General features: G+C 35.2%; 1 long non-coding RNA gene across 6 annotated transcripts in view; it reads left to right on the forward strand.

Annotated features, from left to right (window-relative positions):
• The window catches only part of LOC120609385 (uncharacterized), a 42,985-nt gene extending 37,434 nt beyond the window's left edge, over positions 1 to 5,551 (forward strand). For 4 of the 6 annotated variants that reach the window (XR_005654758.1, XR_005654757.1, XR_005654756.1 and 1 more), the window contains 2 exons: positions 3,379 to 3,509; positions 4,370 to 4,723. This is a non-coding gene — a long non-coding RNA (uncharacterized LOC120609385). Of the gene's footprint in view, positions 1 to 3,378; positions 3,510 to 4,369; positions 4,724 to 4,989 lie in introns of those variants that run through there. The other 2 variants (XR_005654759.1, XR_005654754.1) reach the window with 2 other exon arrangements.
• Positions 5,552 to 20,258: the final 14,707 nt, after the last annotated feature.

Here is a 20,258-nt window from a genome sequence, read left to right on the forward strand (position 1 = left end):
CATGCATGTGAGAAAGATGGAGAGGGAAAGAAAATATTCTCACATTACAGGAAATGTCTGAAAGATTATATATTGACCACTTATTCCATTTATCTTAATAGTTGCTATTTTCTTATTGACTTATTTAAGATCTTAGTGATCACTGAAACCAACATCTTTCTACTGATGAGGAAATGGGCCTGTGGTGTTAGGTGACTATTCCTATCACATCTGTTTGGGGAGCAATGGGTCTGCATGAGCATTTAGAGCATATCTATATGTGCATCACTTTTCAAAAATGACTTACAAATTACACTGAGTTGGGACCCCCAAGCAATAGGATTTATTTAGAACTAGAAGGAACGAAGAGTGATGAGGGCCGTGCCCTGTGAAAAAGTGCCCCTTGATAACGCCAAGCCACAGGACGGGAGGCAGGATGGAGATACTGATCATGCCTGCTGCAGTCATAAGTATGAAGAGTGGTTCAGTTTGCTGACTGGACATCTTTCCCTTCCTTCAGCCTTCCTTTCCCTTCCTTCAGCTTCCTTCCTTCCTTCTTCCTCCCCTCCCCTCCTCCCCTCCCTCCTCCTCCTCCTCCCTCCCTCCCTCCCTCCTCCCTTCCTTCCCTTCCTTCTTCCTTCCTTCCTTCCTTCCTTCCTTCCTTCCTTCCTTCTTCTCTCCTTTTTCTTTCTTTCACTTTAAGTGGCTGTGAGGCATAAGATAGTGAATTTAGTTATCCCTTTGAATGAGGTGGGTGCCCTTGCCTTCTCAGCTGCGGAAGAGACACCCGTTGTCCTGTGTTCTCTCCCTACACTTGTGGGAATGAGTCAGAGTTGCACTTGTTTTTTCAGGGTAGACATACATTCAAGTGGGCCTAGATGAGACAGGGTGGTTACACTTTTCCCTCCTGAAGGCCCTAAACTTTTTCCACCTCATTTTTAGCCTTCTAACTACCGTTGATATTATAACCTTCCTTCTCCACAAGAGTATCTTTTCCAATTAAATTGTATCCTGACCATCCTCAGTTCAAATCGGAACGTAGTTGAGTACTGGCCTCAGGATCTCCTTTCCACTGAATTTCTTCTTTGAGTCTTGGTGCTGCTGTTTTAGCCATGTGACCTTGAGAATCTTGAACCACAGTTTGCTCGTCACACATAAGGATATTGAGAATATTAACTATAATAATGCACATAATCTCTTCATTTAACGATGCCAGACACATAACAAATATTTAATAAATATTGGCTATTTTTTATTATTTTTTTGCAGTGGTCTCTTTTCTTCTTCATCAACTACTATATTACAATTCTTTCACCCTTATAACAAATTTATTCTCTGTAAGTTTATAGGTTTTAATATTAATTACTGCTAATTGTATGATTTCAGGTTGTTACTCTATTCTACCAAGAATGTTTGCATTCTTCACTTCAATTTATTTTTACAGAGAGTAACAATCCTAACATTGAAAGAAGTTCAGTGAAGTCATTTTGTGTAGTACATTGGTGAGGAGATGGGGATATTCTCTCCTACCTCAATCTGGATTTAAGGCTGGTCCTATTGTCTTCGTAGGTGTTTCCCCCTGTTCCTGAATGCCCACTTTAGGGCAATCTTAGTCTTGCATATACTGATTCTACCTCTTGTTTTCCTGAAGCCACTCCCATTTAACTCTTCTGTTCCAGAAAGCCATTCTAGGTCTTTGAAGGCAGAGAAACTCTTTTTTTTTTTTTACTACCACCTCTTTCCTTTCTCCTGATGATGATAACTCAGCCAAGCTACAACTCAGATATTTCCATCTCAGACAAATCTCTCACATAGCTCAAATCCTCTTTATCACCCTCTCTCTTCCCACCTCTGCATGATTAAGCACACTCTTTCTTCTATTTGTGAATCAAAAAGTGACTAATTATAAATAATAAGTACAGGAGACTGGTGAGACAACAGGGAAAGAAAACTATAAAGTTTTTGTATTTTTACTGTTTTTATTCAGATTAAAAAATTTAAACACTATAAAAATGTATGAAAGAGAGTCTCATATAACCACACCCACAAGAGGCAACTGCTGATAACAGTTTGGGGCTTATTGGTTCAATTTTTTTCTGATGTTGTTAACTTTGGGGTATAGTTAGGCATAATGGGAAAGAACTGGTTTCCTGAAACTCTAAAAATCCTTTGAAAATACCCAGACCTTCTGTTAGGAATCAGCATAAAACCTCCCATAAAATCTGTTCTTCCTCAAACCAAATATTTAAAATACATAAAAAGAGTTCTTATTCAATTTACTGTTTTGTTTAATAACTATCATTACTACAGTATTGTATTGCACTATTTTCTTAATAAACAAAGTGGGTTTCAGATTCATGATAGTTAAAACAGGACTAATCTTGAAATTCAGCCACCATTAAAATATTATTTCTGTAAGAAAATGTGTACTGACAAACTTTGGGAAGATAATTTTGGAACAGCCAATATTAATTTCCAAGTGAATGTAGCTTTCAGTCAGAAGCATGCTAAAAAAGACCAAATATCATTTCATTAGGTGTTGGGAAAACCTGGCTTAGGAACCAGCTCTGGCTTAGATGATAAAACCTTGGACAAGTCATTGAACTTTGCTTGGTTGTTTGGATCTTGCTATGTAATTTTGTAGCAGATATCACCGGTACTCATGAATATTGCATTGCGACTGCCAGGAAGGCAACAAATAATGGCTTGAGAATGGGAAATGGGACTGTTTTGTTAAAAAGAAAAAGTCTAGTCATGTTATTTTAGATAAAAGAGTTGATTTTAGGGCTAAACCTGGCAAAAAATTAAGAACAGTTGAGTTGAACAGCTGATGAAAGTAAAAATCTGGAAACTGAGTCTCTTCCACATGGTCTACATTTTTGTGCTTCTCTCTGCACACTGGCTATCTCTGCTCTCGCATAACTTTGACTTATATGTGTGATTTTGGCCAGGAGCTTGACATTGATCTAGATTTTAATGTCTTTGAGAGTTGGCTTCCCCAACTCATTGAGACAGTCATGTTCAGTGATTTCAAATTCCCAGGATACAAAAATCTGATTGGCTCAGGGTCAAGTGTCCATTCATCATCCAGTCAGTTGTGATTAGGGATGCAGTAGGAGCCAGGGGTGAGAGTCGATTCTCTTAGAAAAAGCTGTGGCAGCAATGGCTGCCATTTAATATAAATTAAGAGAAAAAGAAATAGGGGTTCATATCTTCTAGTTCTAATTCTTTGGAGAGCTTTTATTTCAATTTAATTCATTTCAACAAATACTCAAGTCTCTTTCATTTTAAGACATACTTTTTCATAATTTAATGTAACTGATATCTAGTCATGCCTAATAATCAGTGTGTTCATTTAATGATTTATGTTGTAATATTTCTTCTTTTTCCTTCTCACAGCCCCAAACTATTTTTAAACTGGCAAGATTTTAAAACCGAGGAAACACAGCATCTATTATCAACAGGGCATCAATTACTTTCCATGGAGGATATAATATAGTTACCCCTAGAGATGGGGCTTGGTCGGAAAGGTATCTATTCCAATATCTTTCTTTTATCACCCATTAATCCTGTACCAAAAGAAATAGGAGGCTGTATACCTCTGTTCTAAGAGATGAAGAAGTCCATTAAAGATTCTGAGGTGGTCTCAGGATTTATAGCCCTGAGAAGCAAACATTTATTTTATAGAATAATAACTATCAGTTATTATTCTGTTCCTGTGGACTGAACAGGAAGTCGACGCTAGAGCACATGTGGGCACTAAATGTAGCTTTGTATGCAACCAAATTCCAGGCAATTGCCTCGTCTAATTCACTCAGAATTTTAAGAAATGCTTCCTTTGGAACTGAAGTTCTTCCTTCTTGGTTTCAGCCCAAAGGTGAGCATTTTTTTTGAAAAGGTTAAATCTTTTCAGATGTTTTTGAGGTGTACAAAGAGGAAAAGTTAAGCCATCCTCTATTATGCATACTTCTAGGTTCTATTACCCAAATGGGTTTGAACTTTACTATTTTTATTCTATTTGGAGAGTCCCATGATCTACTAAAAAAGTAGCTTATGGAAAAAAAAATTCTTCTCAAATCAGTCCTGAAAATAACTACTTTTGTTCTTGCTTAGAAGAGTAAACTTTTCAAACTATGTAAGAGGTACAATAAGGTAAGACCTATATATAGAAACTCATCAATTGGAAAACTGGCAGATGGAATCTGTTAATGACCTAGAAAAAAAAAACTTGAATCAAGTTTTAAAAAAATAGTTAACCTTTAAAACATCCATGGATTGGAAAAACAGAGCACTCAAATTAAATATTGAGGCTACATTGAATAGCGGATCAGCTTTGATGCTTATTAGCTGTGTGTGGTTAGTTAAATTGCTTTCACTTTCTGTGTTTCAGGTTTCTTATATATAAGGGAGCCATGATCAAAGAAACTATTTCAAAAGGTTGTTGCGAGCAATAAATCAGGTAAAAAACCTAAAGTACTCAGAAAGCGAGTGGCATATTGTAAGCTATCAATAAGTGTTTCCTATTAATTACATTAAAACCACCTTAAGATAGATATAAATACGATTTAATTAAGAAATAAATATGGTCTTTTTAGTGATCAGTTGGTTTTTCAGCTCATTGTTTTCAAATTAATGGCAATTTAAAAAATAAATCTCAATTATATGCGATATCTATGGAACAAATAGAACAAACTAATCAAAAACAGACTCACAGGTATAGTGGACAATTTGGTGATGGACAGAGGGGAGGGGGGGTTGGGAGTCTGGGAGAATGGGGTGAAGGGTTAAAGAAGTACAAATTAGTAGTTGATAGTTGGGCACGGGGATCATGGAGGAGAGAATGCAGTTAGCATTAATATGTTGGCTAGGTGGAGGGCCAGGGGAGGGAGGAACAATTGGGGGGATCATTTTATGAACATTATAGATGTTTAACCAATGTACTGTATACTTTAAACTAATTTAAATAAATAAATTTATTTTAAAAAATAAATAATTCTCAGTGATTTCAAGTTTTTCTTTGCAGTTGGTGCAAGTTCTCCCTGCTAAATTGGAGATAGAGTGGACCATTTGGAAATGGAAGTTTCTGAATAAGAACATTCAATATGCACAGTAAAAATTCCCTGCTACTCACTAGACTGAACATTTGGAGATACTCTTCTGACATTTGATAAGTCTCTGGAAAAACCAAAGATGACTCATGAGTCATGACTGCTCCCAGCAGACCTCTCTAGGCCCATCCACACCCTACCAGCCCAAGTATTAGCTTTGCCTAAGAACTGTACTCAGGTATCACAGATGCCACCAGCAACTTTAAATGGCTTAATACATTTTTTTTGTGTGATGCTAATAGATTCCTGCTTTTCATGTTAATGCTGGCTAGGCCATAGCTCCACCGCTTATCATCAGTGACTATTTTGTAAAGTGCCTTGAAACAAGGCAGACACTCAATGTGTTCAGTATGTGAATGAATGAAGGACAGTTTCCACTATGGATGAATGTTGATTTCCATATTACATATGTTTTCCTAAAAATTGTGCCATACATGAATTTTTAATAAATGGAATATGTATCATATTGCCTTTAATTATAAATTATAGATTATAATTATAAATTATAATTATAAATTATAGATTTATAATTTCAGATTCATTTTTACTTTTTCTACAGACATTTAACACTTAAGATTTAAGTATTTCTTCTCTCTTTTTGTTTCGCAAGCTATCAACACCCTCTTCCTCAGCTCTGTCAAGAAGCTCATGATATGTGGGTATCTCTTTTGAATGAGAATAATTAGCTCCCTACCCCCAATTTACTTCTCTCAGATTTTAATTGCCAAGTGACAGCTTGTCTTAAAGTAGGGCATACTTACAAATATGCTTATGTCAACATCAAAAGGCATAAGCATATGCCTTTAAATTTCTATAAAGAAATTTATAGAAAATAAATTTCAAAGGTAGATAATGTCTCAAATTTTATAACCCTTAAATTAGTGATTAACAATACTATCCTAAGAAAATAAAAGATGAAGGTTTTGGGTAAAATCTCTTAAATGTAACAAAAAACCTCGTTACATTTATGACACAAAAACCAAGGTACCTATTTTCCCTTGGCACAAATAATATGTGTTGGCTGGCTAGAAATGGTTATAATTATGTGGTATAGAATAAAAGGTTCCCTTGATGCCAAAAACAGAAAAATGGGTGAACCAGACCAGAAATCACATATTGAGTAAACAGCTTCCCAGACAAATGAATTTAGCTGATTTTTAAAAAGCGGTTTCATTTACTTTCAGTTTTAGGATCTTTATGGATAGATCCAAACTCTTTATTAAAAAAATTTGAGGTACAAGAGTCAGCATCACATATTTATAAACCTTGAAACAGTGTAGTCATGTGTTTAACAGAATAAATGGACTATACTTTGGGATACTATTTTCAGGACTTTAAACACCAAGCAACTTAAAGCTAACCTTTGTACAAGTTTTAAAACAGGGGAGGGAACTGGTTGGGTTATACTTTATGAATTTTGACATTGATATTTTGAAGTTTTCTTCTTCTTTTACTTGTCAGAAGAAAAATATAATATAATTTGCTTTTGTAGGAAGATGAATAATAATTATGATTTTTAAAAATGTCTGATTATCTGGTATTCAATATATATGTTTAAAGTTCTAAATTGAAGATAATTTATATTTTCTTAGGGGATAAATTAGAAAATTCAAATAAGCAAAAAATTTTAATCTACAATCTTATTTACCCAGAGATAATCATTGTTAACTGTTAACTTTAATACATACATATTCAACCTCTCATCCCTCTACCATTTTACAATCAAGACTTTAAAAAATAACATGTATTTATAACATAATACCATAAATAAATATTGTTCTGAAAGCTGCTTTTGTAATCTAACCTATATAGTATAGACATTTTTCCATGTCAGTCTTTGGAAGTTTTGGCATTTCCTAGTTATGTATAGTACCCACCCAGCAAGTCCAGGAGAATCGATGGCTTTCGAGGCATCAATTACTGTACATTTTGTATATAGACATTAGCCTTGAGGTGTCTTCAGAACAGTTTTATTTTTTATAAAACTGGACATGGATTACTGGGAACTGGAACATTACATTGTAGACGCCTCATAATGGATTGTGGTAATAGATTGATATGTGATAATGTATAATGTCGTCTTTGAGGAATGATTTGAGATGGGGCTGAACTCCAGCTTTAGCGGGTGAAGAAGTGCTTGGTTAAATATAAATGTGATTCCCATTTGCTTTCACAGTCTGCTGAAAGGGGACCAGATATTCTTATTTTCTCATGTTTGAATTATACATTCATAACCACAATCAAACAAAGCATCAGAGACCAGTCAAGAAAACAAAAAACACACTAGTTATTTTTAACAGAGAATTTAATAAAGGAAATCAATGAAACAGTGTTGTACTTAGGCAGAAAAAAGAACATTAAAGTAATGCAGATAAATACTTGTGGGGAGCAACTCTGACCCCCACGGCTGGGAGAACAAAAAGAAGAGTTAGATTAGCAAAAACTGCAAGCTTGGAGGAGCCCTAAGAAGCTGGGGATAAGACCTCCACAGAGGGGGTGCCACCAAGTGCTATTGTACCTCTGAGTATGAAGCTGGTATCAGCAGTAATGGAAATAGCTCAAAACTGCAACTAAATTTTGCTGCTGGCATAAAAAGACATTGCTGGGGCAGCGAAGACAGGCACAGAGGGTACAAAGGAAGGATCAAATCCTTTCATCCTCCTTGAGCCTTCTTGTCTCCCTCTATTGCTTCCATTTGCAGAACTTAACAGAAAGTGCTGTTGCAAAAGAGAAATGGCATTTGCAGAGCCCCAGTCCTAGCATCGTGGAGTAGAATATAAAAGGGTGGGTTTGTAGCTGAGAGACAATATCTTAATCCAGCACAGGGATATAAATGTGATTCCCATTTTGTAGTCACAGGGTGCTGGTGAGTTATTAATTCATAACCACAAGCTAAGAAGCCTACGAAAAAGACAACTTGTCTAAATAAGCATAAGTTCATGGTAATTGAGTTCTCCATTAATCTATGCTTAGTAAGTAAATCCAATTGATTTGTCGATAAACGAATAGCAGTAGATTCCAAAATTATTTTAAAAACCTTGTTGATAGAAAAACCTAAAATTGAAGAAATTCATATATCAATTTAAAAAAAATAAATTAGGGGAAATGTTGCATTATTTGACTTGAGAATTTGAATGTTTATCCTAATTTTGCAACCTACAAGATGTGGTTTAGAATTATCAAGCTGGTAGTAAATGTTTATAAAGGCACCATATACAAAGGATCATCCTTTTTCCTACTTCTGTTATTTAATTCCTTCCTTGAAGTGGCTTTCCTTTGAAAGTCCATGGAAACAGTCATGTGAAAACCAAGTCTATATGTCAAAATGGCCATGCACTTGAGAAAAAAAGCAAGAAAGAAATCTTACAAGTTATTTTGTGCTTGAGCAGGAAATACTATCTTTTTCACTTTTTAGTCAGTTTTATTGTAAAGCAGGACAGTAATTTATTTACTTAATTTAATGCCTCTGGTTTGTTAACTGCTGGGGATATAAAGATAAGAGATAGGTCCTGCTCTTAAGGGATTTCTGATTTAATAGATGAAGATGGATATGTCAAAGATAACAGGATAAAATCAGATAGACGATGCCATGAAGACAAATTCTGTCTTTGGGATGGGGATGGTTAGGAAAATCTCCACTGAGGAAGTGACTTTTGAGTCTTAATGAGAATATATTAATCAAGTAGACAGTGACCATTGGTAAATAGCCTCCATCATTTCCTCTTCTTTCTACCACACCCCCTTTTTTTGTGTGTGTGTGGATCAGGTATTGTATGTGACAATGTCAGAGAAACTTGTACTAATGGAAGAGTAAGAACAAAACCATAGTAGTATCAGGGTCAGAAGAGGAAGAAGGAGTTCAGAAATATAAAAAATATTTTCCAGGAAGAGCAAGGTTTTTTTTATTGTTGGTTTTTTTTAATTGTTGATTTTATTATTTAAAAAAAGGAATATGTAATTGGATATCTTATTACTTCATTGAAAGACATATTTTGCAGGTACTGATTATATTCCATTGCCATTTGAACTCCAGCCAGCAAGACCTGGCTTTAGCGAAAAGGATTACACTTGGACACAGAGATTATGTTTTGTTGAAGTAAGAATTTAGAATAGTGATTTTCAAATGACTTCTGGGCCTTCTGGAAAACATGTTAATGTGTAGATTCTCAAGCATTCTCTCTCCATCTCCTGCTGTGAGATTCAGATTCAATTGGTTTGAAAAGAGTCCCATGAAGTTGCATTTTTAATAAGCACTCCAAGTGATTCTAATATAGGTGGCCTTCGACTACACTAGAAGGGACCATAGAAATTTTGAAAATTTTCATATTTGAAATTTCTTCTTCACGATGCAGAATATTAGAGTTATTGAAAGGTGGAAAGCCTTGGAACAACTCCTAAAGGCATTTTTGTCATTAACTTCTGCTAAAGGAAGTTGACTTTCCTAATTTAATTAATGCCAATAAGCATGAGAGTGATGGTTGTGTGTGGTCTTATCTTGTTCTTCTTTTCTCTTTTTATATTTTTCTATTTTCCATATATTCTCCTGATTCTTTCTCCTTTCTTTCAGTTGTACTGTATCTACATTGTCAGTATATGCAGACATGACATACTATTCTCTCTCCTTTATAACTCTCATTTAGTCTCAGTTCTGTAGGGACTATATATATTTAATATTGAGTCTTATGTTGGATAGCTCCTAAATAATTTTGCATGCTGAGAGCTTAAAGTATATTCCTTGGAAGATTCTGTAAGAAATGTTCATGGGAGCAATTTTTCCTAAGTATATTCATAACAGTTTATCTGTAGCCTTTTTATACTAGTAAACTAGATTAGCTGGATATAAAATTCTTCATATGAAAGTTTTTCTCTTTTTTTCTTGAATACCTTAATTTTTTTCTTCTTGAAAACTTTATATTATTCCTTTGTCTTGTAGCATAAAGTGTTGCTGATGAGAAGTCTAATGATAATCTTATTATTTTTCCTTATAAATGACTGGGTCTGTCTGCCTGGTAGTCCAAATATTTTTTTCTTTTTATTTAAAATCTAATACCTTTACTAGAATATTTCCTAGGGTTGGCTATTCTAGGTGGATTTTCCTGGATTCAGGAAATTTTGTTTAAATATGTAGATTGATGTTATTTTTTATTTTATGAAAGTTTTCTTAAATTCCAATTTTTAGTGTTCATTATGATGCATTGCTTTGGTTCTCTTCTTTTGAGATTCCTATTATGTAGAAATCTGTCTCCTGATGTCTAGCTCTATCTCTTTATCTCAAAGATTTAAAAAATATTTTTATTTCTTTTTGACAAATCTTTTCTTTACTTCCAATTTTATTTTTCTTTATATATTATCCATTGTGGTTTTGCTCTTTAGTTTCTTCTAATTTAGTGTTAATTTCTTAATTCATATTAGTTTATTTTAATTCTTTCCTGAGTTCTTTATCTCTCTTTCAAATCTCCATTTTTCCCTTTCATATTAGATTTTTTCAATTCTAACTTATTTCTTCTTTTATAGCTTCTATTATTTAAAACATTTTGCTTATTTTGAAATTTTAAATTGCAGTTTTCGACTCTTTGGCGGGCATGTCTTTCTGTCAGGTTTTCATTATCTCTAGGAATATCTCTTCCTACGTTATTCAATTTCTTAGTCCTGTTTCTGCCTCATAATTCAACCTCAGTTCATTTCTGTTGTACAATATTAAGCAAAAGTAGATTTCTTTAGCAAAGACATAAAAATATATGGCCCCATACTTATAGAACTTGCCTTTTTTATTTCCTTTTTCTACTTGTATCTTGGCCTTCTCTTTTCCTTTCCCCTATTTCTCTGCCCTACTTAATTCAATCCTATTTCCAGGAGCTTCTTTTCAATACAGGGATTTGACTTAGGAGAGAACTTTGGGTTTTTAGTTTTGAGAATTCCTGGGATCCAGACTTCTTCAGCACCAACAGTCAGATCTTTTTGCCATTCCAGTGCACTCACCTACAAATTAGATTCTGCAGGACTCCCACTCAGTTTCAGCTGAATTTCAGATTAGCTTTCTGTGCTTTCTAATGAGTAGATGATGGCAGTTTTAGGGTTCTCTCGATGCTGTCTCCATCAGCCTCTCTTCTGAAGTTTGTGCAGATACAGAGTCATCTAGTTTTCTTGTATGTATTTTTGGTGGGTTTTGTTTTTACAAACTGGTTGTTTCATCTAGATTTTTTTTTTTGGCGGGGTGGGGGGCAGGATTCAGGGAGTTGCAGAAAATACACTGCTAATCCCACCTCAATCTTTCTTTATCTTTTTCAAGTATGTGATTATATCTTCTCTTTTTAAGTAGATTTCTCAATTTCTCTAGTTATGTACAAAACAATTATTAAAAATAATATCCATTATATATTGAGTACTTACTACAGTCTAGATATTAAATAAATTAAATGCATTATAACATGTTCATTAAATGCATTATAACATGTTCATGGATCTTTACAACAACCTTTGGATGTAGCTACTTAATGCCAGTTTTAAATAAGGGGTAACTGAAGTGTGAAGAGGTAAAATATTTGCTCCCAAGTCAGAGTAGGCAGCTTCTAAAATGGCATTAATGATCCTTGCCTCCTGGTATTTATGTCCTTGTGTAATCACTTCCCTTCAAGTGTGGGCTGGACCAAGTGACTTGCCTCTCATGAACAGAGTATGGAAAATGTGGTAGTATGTTACTTCTGAGATGAGCTCACTCATTCTGTCCTCCTTTTTTCTTGCTCATTCTGATGGAAGCCAGCTGCCATGTTGTATATTGTCCTAGGAGAGGCCCATGTAGAAGAAACTGAAAGAGGTTTCCAGCCAACAGCCAGCAAGGAATGAAGACCCTCAGTCAAACAGCTAGTGAGGAACTGGATCCTGCTAACACCCAAATGAATGACTTGGAAGTGAATTGTCTTTCAGTTGAGCCTCTTAATGAGACTACAACTCCAGGTGACACTTTGATTATTTACAGTCTTGTGAAAGATTTTGAGCCAGAGGTACCCAGTTAACTTATACTTGGATTTCTGATCCCCAGAAATCCACAGATAATGTTTGTTGTCTTAAACTGTTAATGTTGGGGTAATTTGTTATGCAGCAAGAGGTAACTAATACACAAGTCATAAAAGTAGTATCTCAGTTAGTCTGGAACCCAGGGCCAACTTCGGTGTGACACTGATTCTGATTAGCCTATACCTTTATAAGCTACTTTCCCACCACATTAAATTTGACAATTGTCTGGTCCTTTGATTTTATTTATTCTTCTCTGAAAGAACATTTTCTAACAGAAATTGTTCTTTCAGAGAAGAATACAGTAAAAGTGAGCACTTTCTTTATATCATGGAAATTTAGTTAGAAGGAACTTGAAAATTCATACAGTCAAATCAACCTGCTCCTAGTTTTTATAGACAAGGAAATTAGGCCCAGCAAAATGAAGAGATTTGCCTAAAGGTATAGAATTAGTGAAAGAATGAGGATTAAAGCTAAGTCTCCTAATATATATTTTAGGACTATGAGCAGGTATATCTTGATAGTTCTTCATGGCCATGGCTTACTACCACTTTCTGAACCTGTAGTGGGTTCATTTTGATTCTCATTTATTTTCACTGTATATAAACATAGAGATCCTGAAGGGAACAGCTGACAGATAATGTGTAGTAGTAGTATATTTATTTTCTTTGCTCTTAGGCTCACCGCCCCTGAAAGAAGTGTCAACAGCTTGTGTCCAAGTGAATGACTATCCGTCTTCCAATCTCTTAACCACAGCACTGGATCCAAGATGGCAATGAAGTTCCATATTGAGAGCCAAGTCCAAATGATTTGTCTTGGCCCTTTGGACTATTCACTGAGAAGCATTTCCTGAGTTGGAGTGGAAGGGGACTATGACCAACTAGTAATGTCAGCCATGAGAGGAGGTTGAGGATGTGGTGGAGCGTGTGCTGTTTATTTGCCCACTGGCATTTCTGAAGATTTGGGGCCTGGTCTTTTTTTTGATGACCCAATCTTTTCCTATTATGAACCATTCTTGCCACACAAGCTTCCCAGGAAGGCTCACTTTCAATGCTCCTTTGGCATTGACTTCTGGAATCTTTTTATTTTCATTTGATGTGAGGTTTAGCACACAAATAGCATTGGTGGAATTTACCTTGTAATTGAGTGTAGTGTTAGAAGCAGCACCAGTTCTCACATCCCTGAAGTTTGATGCTTTTATGGCTTTGTAGCCTTCTTTTTCTGGCTAGATGTAAAAGTCATATTGTCAGCAAACTGTCAGTCCATCAAAAAAGTTCAGGAAGGTACAATTTTGCGTATGCTTATTCTGTTGTCTTTTGCAAAACGTTCCATCCCAGGAGGTCATGAGAATAGCTTTGTGTGTGAATGTTAGTCCAGGTATCCTGGATGACAGGGTAAAATATTGATTGGTACTGTAGACAAAAGCACAATTAACATGTGCCTTGAAACTTGGAACTGCAGGAGCTGTGAGGCTGGGACTTAAATATCTCCATGGGTGGTACTTTCAACATAGTACTACTAGCAACCTCACCCTCAGCCCTTCCCATTTTGTCAAAGTGTTGGGCAATGTTAGAATACAGGTAAGTGATTGGGAAAGTTAATTTCTTTTTATTCTTCCATTTGCTGCTTAATTTCTTCCATTTTGATCAATTTTATTCTCTTTTCAGTGACCCATGTTCCTCTATTACTATTCAGCATTGAGATGTTGAAATCCCCATGAAAATTTTACTTTTCAGAATATTTTTTATAAGAATCTTATTTTACTGAAATAGAAAAAGAATCCTAGGATGTCCTCTGACAACTAGATTCCTCTGCCTTCGACTTATGAAAAACACAAAAACTCTCTTTTTCTGAATGGAAAACAATAAAAACTTGAACATGACTTGATGATTTGAGCTGTGCAATTTTGGAGAGAGAGAGAGAGAGAGAGAGAGAGAGAGAGAGAGAGAGAGAGAGAATATGAATGAGATCAATGGAACCCTGAAATTATGAAAGGAAAAAGTTGAGCTAGTGAGAGTTCTCTGTTCTTCTTTGATCAGAACAACTCCGTTACCAGTTTTCTGTATGGGCTTTCTGCATTAGAGTTTATTCAAAAGGTAGTTTCTATTTTTCAAATGTGAAAACTACCAGCATCAATGAACCTTAGGTTCCTTCCACCTCTAATATTTTACATTACCTGCATATAATGAGATAGATTCCAGATAGGAGAGCGAGGTCTGTGTAATGGTTAAGAGCATCACCGCTGTCGCATGTTTCTATTTGAGTCACAACCATACTGTACCTTGGGTCTCCAGGCATGTTATCCTCTCAAGGCCTCAGTTATTCTCTTTAAAATGAAGATAATTGTTGTACCGATTTCATAGGATTGAGGTGAGAACCAAATGAGATAATTCATAGTGTCCATCAAATTATAAATACTTAATAAGTGTTAGGCATTGTTATTAGTCTGAATAAACACTGATATTATACATGGTATGCCCATCTTCCTTTACTACATCATTTATGTTTGTTTCAAATATGCCTTCTAGAACTAACTCTAAAGGCATTAAAATAGAATATCGAAAACTTTGCTGCTCTTTTAACTTGACATTGCAAGGAAAATTTATACAATTTTAGAATATTTGTTTAAGAGCAAACTGATCTCCAAAATATACTATGCAGATTTTTGGGCAAAAAATTTAAGCGAAAAGTTAAAATGAAAAAAAACCCAAAAAACTAAAGGGAACTAAATAGTTTTTTTTGGATAATGCTTTGCTGAAAATCAGTCGTTTTTTGTTAATTTTGTTAATAAGCATATATTTGTACAACTTTATTCTTCTTTGAGTCTTTAGATCTCAGTTTCTTGAACTTTTAAGTAAAAGTACTAGATTAGAGCATTTTTTGGATTCAACATTGTTGATTCTAAGTTTATTTTCATGTAATGTGGCACTCAAACCAATTTGTCTCATTTCTCCAGGCCTTTTTCCTCAGCTGCAAAGTGATAAGAGAATGTCCCTACCTATCAGCTGCTTTTATTTTCCTTTTGGATACTTATTCCTGTGCATGTTTGTGGTTGGGCACATTAAAATAATAAAAAAGACACCTAGGACCCACCACTACCCATAGTCAAAACTTCCAAGTTGTATGAAAAAGAAAACCCAAGATCTATTGGCTGCTTTTAATTCTAGCATTAGAGTTTAACTTTTCTCTTAAGCTCCTCCTCAACATATTTACTCTCCGATTATTATATAATCGTGCAAACTGTATCACAAAATAATTTCTAAACACTCATTTCTAGGTTCATGGTTAAAACCTATACCAGGCAATTTCTGGGTACTAGAGATACAAAAGTAAAAAGGTACATTTTCTGCCTTCAGGAACTCAGATATCAGATGTATAATAGTGGTGATGATTATGATGATAATAAAGATAATATATGCAAAGATAATTGCTTCAATGGGAATAAGCACAGCATTAATTGGAAATAAAAAATAAGGTGGCAGAGTGTTTGTGAAGTCCAGAGTAAAAAAAAGAGAGAGTGTTCCAGGTTGGATGGACACTGTTTGCAAAGCACAGAGCTCTTGAAGAGAATGTAGCACTAGACCAGGAATTACTAATTACAGTATTGTTGGAGTGTAAAATATAAAAGGAGAATGGATAGGATTGCTAAATGGGGGCCCACTAAGAACTTTGTATGCCATTTTATTTATCTGGCCACGTGCTGAGATTATTTGAACATAATTGAAATGCCAAGCTTTAAAATTAAAATAGAAAAGTGTTTTTAGTATAAAGTTCTGAAACTTCTTCCAAAAATACATAAGTTCAGGACCAATAGTTTTGCATTTTGCCTAATTTGGGGAAACAAAAGAATACTAATCCATTTTACTTTAAAATTTTCTGAGAGAAATTTTTTTCATCAGATGACCACTAATCAAAATTAGACATTTATTTCTACAGTAAATGTAAGATAACACTCCTTGTTCTTTAAAAAAGAAATCTCATGGATTTTCATATTTTGTGAACTTGAAAATGTAATATGATGTTATTTAAATTTTCCTTAGTGATTTTTCTTTTTGAGAGCCTTACTTCATAAGAAAAATCTATGCAATGATTACCTGACATCTGATCTGTTCCTATACTTTGAGTGAATTGAAAATTCTTTTTTTTCTTCAATGATTTGGAAGATAAAGATGAACAAAGCAAAAATGCTTTATGAAAACAAAAAGATTATCAATTATTCTAACTCTGGTTCAATTTTTTGTAGTAAGAGCACAGGACTCAGAAGTTGTAAATTCAAGGTTCTGTTATTTATCATTTCAATAGTGGTATTATAAGCATGTGTTACATCATTAGCTTTTCTAAAATTAAAGTAATGCATCCATATGGTTTAAAGAATCAGTTTGTTCTAGAAGACTTTTGTAACAACCAGAAGTACTCTATGCTTTCCATTCATTTCCCATTTTCTGCAGGCAACCACCTCTAACATGTTTAGCTTGATTCTGTTTTTACTTCCACAGCTCCAAATAACAGGCTTACAGTGCCTGCCACTTCTTGATTTTTAACAAGTTTTAGTCATCATCTATTGATATTCCCCTAAAGCAGATGAGGATTCATTTTTTCACCACTGCTCCACCCCAAAGCTCCCACGACACACATGCATACTTCCCAATCCTCCAAATTCCTAATCTAGTTATAATTTAGATTAGAACAGTATTCATAGTTTACTTTATTACAACTATATAAATACTGGTTATGGCTCGGCCATGTAACATACTCTACTTTGACTTTGCTGCATAATATTTTATTATACATAGAGTTATTGTCTTTATTTTTTGTAACATAATTTTCTATGAACCTATCGTGAATATAACCCCAAAGTCTCCACCAACTGTCTTGATCTTCTCTACATATGTTCATACTCTTCAGGAATTCAATTTAATCTAGAAGAAATCTCAATCCCAAGATTTCTGACCTATTCCAGTTTTTGTTCTCCTTTTACCATCATCCTGAGGAACCCATTCATCTCTATCATATGCTGGATTTCTTATTTTCCGTATTCCGTGTTTATCTCTGCATCTCTATTTACTCCCTTGTTTTGGTGGCACACAATCTTCAGTAGCTTGCTCCAATAGAGTATAAGTAATCTTTTTTGAGACTTGCCATAACTAAGAATGAATTTGTCCTCATGTTTGATTGATATTTGTACGGGGTATAAACTTCGGTGTTGGGAATTATTTTCCATCTGGCACTGCTCCATTGCCTCCTAGCTCCTGGTGTTTCATGCATTTGGCAGGACTCCTATGTTTTCCTATGAATCCAAGAAGCTTAGCACTGGTGGAGAAAGTCAGGACAAGCAGGCTAATCCCATTATAAATTTATGACTACCAACCTCAACTGGACTTTCAATAGTACTAATTCATTCTTTTACAGATGCAAGGGCTATTTAAAAACCTTTATAAACAAACAAATAAACAAACAAACAAACCCTCTCTACTTTCCTCAAAATTCTGGCATCTCTCCTTCTCCTACACTTTCAACAGATAACTTTGATTTTTACTCTCTGGGAAAAATAAAAGCCATCAGATGGCATCCCCTTGTGTTCTAGAAATGAAACCTGCAAACCACATACATTGATACCCATCTGTTTATCTGTTGATGAGCTGTTTTTCCTCTACTTGTGTCTTAGAGTCTATTCTGTCCATGCTTTCAAAGCCCTGTAATATTGATTTCTCCCCTTTTTTTCCCTTATACATACATACATACATATATATATATATATAATTTCTGTCAACTGGATCATTTCCAGTGTTTTTTTTTTCCACTGCTCAAACCTTACCCATTAGATTAATCATCCAACCTACCAGCCAACCAATCCGATAAACAACAAAGAGCTCTTACTCATATTATCCTTCAGCTATTGCTCTCCCCACCCCTTCACAGGCAAACTCCTTCCAAATTGTTGTCTTTACTCCTCATTTCATAAGCTATATTCACTTCTCCACCACTTTATTCTGGCTTTCTTGCTAAGGTCCCGGTGACTTACATCAAAAATTTTTGACTTCCCTTATTGTACAAAGATGATCATACTTCCCTTTTGAAATAGTCTTTTTTCCTGGGCTTACATGACACCATTTTGTTTTTTTTCCTTCTTCTCTTACTAACACTTTCTATCTCCTTTCCCATTATACTGTCATCTACTGTTAGAATTTGTGAAAGTCTCTTTCCTTGGTTCTCTTTTCTTCCAATTCTCTTCTCTTTCCCTAGACAGTCCTACCCATGTGTGTGGTAAGAATTACCACCTATAAACAAAGAAATAACATTTTTATCTCTAGTCAAGATCCCTTTTTTGAACTTCAGACCCATATGTCCAATTGCTTACTTGGCATATCATCCTAGGGGTCTCTATGGCACTTCAAACTCAAGATGCCTAAACAAGTTCATCTTTCCTCCAGTGTAGTCACTCCTTTTCCAGTGTCCCTATTTCAATTAATGGTACCTATCTCTCTCCAATTATGTTAGCCAGGACCCTAGAGTCATTCTTGACGTTTCCTTCTCCATCATCCCATACCCAAATCCATCACCAATTTAGTTGGTGGTATTTATCATCAAAATATTTCTCAAATCCATTAATGTCTCTCCATCTTCACCAGTCTAAGCGTAAGCATCTATTACCTAAACTTCCTGGATAGTCTCTTAATTGGTCTAACTACTTTTATCCTTGTCCCCCAATCTGTTCTCTATACTATAGCCATAGTCACCTTCTAAAAATGCAAATCTAAGTACATTATCCTTTACTTAAAGCCTCTACATGACTTCCTTCTGTTCTAAGGATAAAGATTAAAACTCCTTAACTTGGCCTGTAGGTTTTACATGCTCTACTCCTTATTTAACTCTCCTGCCTTAGCCAGCACCATCTCTTATGCCTTGTTTTCTTGTACCAACTATGATGGTCTTCTTTTAGTTCCTCCAATGGAGGGATGCATGCTGCCTCTTTCAACCATAGGATCTTTGCTTCTGCTGATCCTATTGAGAACCAATATAGTATAGTGACTAAGTATAGAGCACCTTAAGTCTAATTTTCAAGGGAGACTTCCTGGGTTCAAATCCTGATTCTACAACTTATTTGTCCAACCTTGGGTTAGTTATTTTACCTATTGTGCCTCAGTTTCTCCAACTGGAAAACAAGGAATAGCTACCTTCAGGGATGTTATTATGACCTCATGATCTTTTTCAGGGAAAGCTCTTCCTTCCCCTTTTTCACCCAGTTAATTTCTTCTCAAACTTCTATTTTCAGCTCTAGAGTCCCTGTCTCTAAGAAGCCTCCATTTACCTGTCTGGCTAAATCCAATTACTCCATTATATGGTTTCTCATATCTTGAATATTTTATTTGTAATGCTTGATGTAGGTGCAGTTTTACATTTTTTTTGAGTAATTTATTTATTTTTGGTCGACATTCTATTTTTCTTAGTAGAATGTCAGCTCCAGGAATGATGTTTGCTTTTGGTCACTATTCTTTGGGCCTAATACAGTGCCTGGCACAGAGTAGGTTCCCATAAAATATTTGTTGCCAGAAAAAGACAGTAAATATCTCTGATGCAAGACGCCTTGATAATTTCTTTTGGTACTTAAATTAGTGCTTTGCATAGTAATTAATAAGTTTAGAGAAGGAAAATATGGTGGTGAAAATCAAGCAGTTATGTTGTACATCTGCTCCCGGTTCTTCAGCAGGCAACCAGAGAAGGGGCGTTCTCTGCTCAACAAGGCAGGGTCTTGTGAAGAGTATGCATCAAATAAACACACCTGGGTTTGATTCTTGGCTTCCTTATCCTCTGCTGTCTGACCTTAGTCATGTCACTTGACTTCCCACATTCCCAGTTTCCTCATGTCAGTTACACTTCAGTATCCAGCAGAGTCAATTCTTGTTAACTAGGCCACTGACTTATACTAATTTCGATTAACTTAAAGCATAGTATATGATTATCTACCAGCCCCCATGCCAATGATATGGCTTGCCCCTTGTGTAGGCCAGCCAGTAAGCGTCCCTCTTTGGCACAGTGACAAAATGTTATCTCATCCCTCTTCAGAAAAAAAAAAGTAAAAAGAAAACTGCTTTCGGTCACAAAGCAAAAGAGGGTATGAATCAGTGTGAACTGGGAAAAAACAGTTCCAAGGGCATTCCT

This window comes from Pteropus medius, unplaced genomic scaffold (assembly GCF_902729225.1).
Source record: "Pteropus medius unplaced genomic scaffold, Ma_sr-lr_union100, whole genome shotgun sequence".
Classification (NCBI taxonomy): Eukaryota; Metazoa; Chordata; class Mammalia; order Chiroptera; family Pteropodidae; genus Pteropus; species Pteropus medius.